We start from the raw sequence: 4974 nt of genomic DNA on the forward strand, positions 1-4974 counted from the left end.
TCTGCTATCCTGCTGTCCTTGGTCCACAGCAGGAGAACTGAGTCCTGGCACCATTGATCCTTTATCCAGAAGAAGGAATTGCGACTCTATGAGATTCAGAGAGCTCTATGGTAGGGTTAAGAAAACTCGCTGGATGGGAGAGGGTTAATAGAAAGTCCGGGTTTGTTTGCAGCAAGGGAGACTGTGGTTTGCAGAGGCTGTGAGTTAGTGTTGAAATGTGAGGGATTAAATATAGACTATTTGCTCTGCATTGATCTGCAGGTGTTCTTGTCCCAGCGAAGAACCTGGACTGCCAGACTTATTGCACATGAGCCTGCGTGTGATTAGAAAGGAGAGGGTTTGAGGTGTGGAAGGTAGGAGCCCACAGGCAGATGCAGGTGAAGGGCCCCTTCCTGAGAGGAGCAGGAGAGGGGCTCTGGGGCTGGGCCTCTGCGTCAGCCCAGCCCAGCCCAGGTCAGTGGAGCAGAGTGCTGCTGTGATGTGAGCTCCTGGGGCTCAGGCAGTGAGCCCGATGGGCCAGGGGTTCTTTGGAGATCTTGCAGGGATAGTGGTAACCTGGGGACATATATTTACAGCCAAAGGAGACCTCGAGCCCCGTTCCCCTCACTCCAGAATATCAGAGAGTTCAGCCAGAAAGGGTTTTACTCTTGTCCCTCTGCTGGCTGTCCTCTGAGTTCTTGGAGCAGGAGAGTTCTGAGAAATGATAGGAAAACGCTCTTCTGGGTTTGACAAAACAGTTCTATGAAAATATCAGCACCAGACCTCCTCCTGGACTCTATCTCCAACTTCTATCTCTGTCTCCAGTGACCCATGGAAGCTAGAAATATCCAGATACAAAAACACTGGATATCAAAACACTTAGAGGCAGAAAAGATAGACATCAGAATGCAGATCTGAAACATGAATTTTCATTTTGTTTTCACCAGAGGCTCTTGATTCACCCTTTTTATATTAAAAAATTGGAATTTCCCTTGCTACTTGGAAATCCAATAATGCCACAAAATTACATTTTACTTAGGCCCGGTTTTCTGCAGCAGAAGGAAGCTTCAGAATATCGATATATTCTACCATTGTTCCTGAAGTGAAAGTCTAGCTAGACAAACAGTTTAACAAGAAAATTGTTAGCCACTCAATGCAGGTTAATTTTGCAATTCATCTTAGTATTAAACAGAGGAATCTACTAAAGATAGTCAACTCATTTGTCTATCCTCAAATCTAAAATTCTTAACTTTCTGTATTATAAGCCACTTTCAAAATCTCTTGAAAGTTAAAAACCAAAAATTCTGGAATACATACTTCTAAGCTTAATGTTGAATATTCTACATGACTAACTTTAACTAAAGGCTTGGGAATGCAGGGTCCTCCTAGGCCTTCCTCACTCCCACTCCAGGAAACATCCATACCTTCTCCTAAGAACATAAATAAGGTGATATAGGATCATTTTCAAACTTTAATAAATAATGCATGTGCATCATCGCACTACATTAAATTTTTGTCAGTGTTGTTTATGTTCCTTTCAAATGACGCAAAGATTAAACATTTAGCATCCATATAATGAAGGGAATAATAAATGTAAATATTTTAAGTGGGTAGATGAGATTTCAAAAGCTACGTGGGCAAAGAGCATGAACTGATGATTGCAAGGTGAAGGACAAATGACCTGTAGCAGAATGTCCCATCTGGTTTTGATTTTGATTTTCATTTGGAAAATCAATGGCTGTTGGTTCACTTACAGGCGTATGATTGCAGTTGATGTGAATGTTGACTTTTGTACTTTTTCAGAAAGAAACAGATTTTTTTTTTTTCAAAGTCAAAGCCATCAGTAATAACTAGCAGCCAGCTGAGCAGAATGGATGGGAGATCACTGCCCTTGTCTCCTTGCAGACCTGAGAAACCAATTTTGAGTACCAGCACCAGTGAAAAGAGACAGGATCCAATGAAACTGAAATCTTCATGGAAGCCTGTGTTCAGGTAACTAAATTTGACAGAACTTGGCCCAAGAGATTTTCCTTCCATGCCATTCCGCCGGAGCACACAGCCTGATTCCCCAGCCCTGAGTTCTTAGGGAGCTGGTGGAAGGAGACAGCTCTGCCAGGTGGAGCTGTGTTCTTCTGAAGTCACCAAAAGCAGAGGCAGTGATGGAGGTTTTGTTTCCAGGATGGGAGGAAGATTTCACTTTAAAACATACCAACACACCTGCCTGTTCCCATTAATAGCCAAACTTTGGTAATTGTCCAAGTAAAAGAAGGAGTTTAAATCTTGGACAGCCAAAAATATGACCAATGTCCAAAATACCCATCCTCGTATCATTGAACCTGTTTCCCCTTTGTTCTAGCTCTTCTTCAGGTTTCTGCCTCATCTCACTGGTCCTGTGATTTTCTTACTTTCTGTGGATGAAGTTATCTTTATGCTAAAATTATTGCATTTTTCTTCCCTCCTTTACTTTCCTGCTGGGATTGAGCCCTGGTGCTTCCCCGGCAGCCCAGCATCCGCCCTCTGCTCTTTCTGTAGAGGCTTCCCCTTCTCCAGTTCAGCCGGCCCTGTCAGAAAAGAAGGTGCAGAGAATCCATTTCTTTGTTCCATTCTATCCTTTGGGAAATTGTTGAAAGACAATGAAAAGTCCTGTTTTCCAAGTCTCCTGAGGAAAAAAAAATAAAACAAGCAGAACCAACATTACCTCATGTGAGGCCAGTGTCTTCATCTCAGTTTCATCTCAGTCTCCCTTGGATGATGTGCACCTGAGTTTTCAAGAGCATTTGCATAAAACACTAGAGTAAATAATTCATGTGAAACCTTCTTTAAGAGTGGTTATTTCTCTATAAGCTCAAATATAATCACTATTATATGTAGCGTTGTGTCCATTTTGTTTTTTTACTATTTCCTTCTTTCCGTCTATCTTTCCTGCATCCGTCCCTTCTTGCCTTTGAAAACCTTCCCATGTAAGCTGTGTGGCACAATGAGGTAGGGACTTGGGACACTGGATGCATAAGACCCACTAGCTCAGTCAACATCTAGGAGTGCTCCTGGTTAGGATCACACAATTTTAACACTGGTCAGAGACTTGACGATTATTTATTTCAACACATTGTTTTATAGATGGGGAAATGAGAAGCCCTATAAATGACAGTATTTAACTGTGTTGATACTGATTATATTCCTAACCTTCATATAACATGTATTTTATATTTGTAAGTCTAGGGTAATGTGTGAATTTCTTTTTGCTCCTATCAGAATATAAGCATCATGAGAGCGAGAACATTGTCTTGCTCATGCTTTGCACCAAGTGGCCTTTCAGTGACTGCAAACAATAAAGCATGCTGGGAGTTCCAGGAAGGAAGGTGGTCGTTTCTATTTTGTCACTACTGCATCCCTACTGCTTGTTTTGCGTTTAATAAAAAACAAATGAACCTCCTGGGTCTGTCTTTGGAGGGCTTTCACCAGTAGTTGACAGTTAGTGGTGTTGTACATTGTGTGTGTGTGTGACTCAGATGCCTCCATGACCGTTGTGGCTCCCTGGTCTTACTCCTGTTCCTTGCTGACTTGGTTTTACTAAGGGCTGAGGCCCAATACAGGAGGGCAATGAGATCTGGGAACTGCCTCTTTCTGACCACTAGGAGGAGCTGTGGCCCTCCCAACACCCTGAGGCTGGTGGAGGAGGAGAAGGGCTTTTGGAAGAAATAAAGAGGACTTTGCTGCTCACTGGGGGCTATTCAGCAACTTCTGGAGACATTTTTGGTTGTCACGAGTTGGGGTGGGGAGTACTACTAGCATGTAGTGGGTAGCGACAAGCGATGCTGCTGAACATCCTACAACCCCCACAGCAAAGAATTGTCCAGCGCAATGTGTCAACAGTGCCCAGGTGGAGAAACCCTGGGCTAGGCAGTGAGTTGTAAACTTTGTAATAAAAGGGAAGGTGATCTGTAGTCAATCCAAGGGCAGTAAACTCATCCTCTTAGATTTTCCCCAACTGCCCTGCTGTGATTCACTGCCACAACCTCTTTGCTATCACATGTGACTTCTTATTCTCTAGGAGTCTCCTATGCCCACAGGGCTCGGCCTCTGGGGCAGATGAGAACATCACAGGGAGCAGGGGTGCAATTTGTCCCCTCAGGGACCCCTCATGCTCCTAGCTAACCTCAGTTCACACAGTTTAAGTGGTCTGCAGCTGGTTCTCCAAGGAGACTTCATAGCAATCTCTTGCCCACAACTGAAGCAGTCAGGGGGCCACGGAGCACAAACCAAATTCAAGGGAGCCAGGTTGTGAGTGCAATCATCTTGCATTATTGTGAAGGGAACCAGAAGACGCAGAGAAGTAAATTAGCCTAATTCTAAGAGAGAAGGCCAAAGGGAAGAAGGAAGGACGTGGCCAGATCCTGGGGCAGGGAGCGGGGAGGGAGGCAGCTGTTGACAAGAGTGACCCTCAGAGAAACATCCTTGAGGCAACCTGCCCACTTCACTCACACTATCCCTACAAATTCCAAACAGGTCTTTGAAAGCAGCAAGCTCAGGAGATGAAAAAGGAGGAGAAAGTGTTAACTAGAGGACAGCCTGCCAATGGGGAAGTCCTTCTAGGCTGTGACATCACAGGTCAAGCACCTGTCAGGGCCCTGGAGCACCGCAGCCTGGTCTTCTTACCTGGAAGTCCAGACTCTGGGGCTAGGGCTTGGCCTGGTCAGCGCTGACTCCACATGGGCTCCAGGCTCCTCTGCTGTGTGGCCCTCTGCCTCCTGGGAGCAGGTGAGTCCTGGGTCCTGGTGCACAATCCCTCTTGGAGTCTCTAAGGCTGTCCATCATGCCTGCAGCAACAGGCTGACCCCTGGGGCTTGTCTGAATTCTGCTTCTTTCCTTCTCAGACCCCTTGGACACATCAGTTTCCCAGACTCCAGAGTACCTCATCTCACAGGTGGGAAATAAGAAGACCCTGAAATGTGAACAAAACCTGAACCACGATGCCATGTACTGGTATATCCAGGA

At 45.1% G+C, this 4974-nt stretch overlaps 1 long non-coding RNA gene across 1 annotated transcript; it reads left to right on the plus strand.

Annotated features, from left to right (window-relative positions):
- Positions 1–337: 337 nt before the first annotated feature.
- Positions 338–4621, plus strand: LOC138923923 (uncharacterized). Its single transcript, XR_011438291.1, has 3 exons — positions 338–453; positions 1885–1971; positions 4486–4621. It is a non-coding gene; the product is annotated as an uncharacterized lncRNA (long non-coding RNA).
- The last annotated feature ends 353 nt before the right edge of the window (positions 4622–4974 follow it).

The sequence above is a fragment of the Equus caballus genome, chromosome 4, assembly GCF_041296265.1.
Source record: "Equus caballus isolate H_3958 breed thoroughbred chromosome 4, TB-T2T, whole genome shotgun sequence".
In the NCBI taxonomy this organism is placed as follows: Eukaryota; Metazoa; Chordata; class Mammalia; order Perissodactyla; family Equidae; genus Equus; species Equus caballus.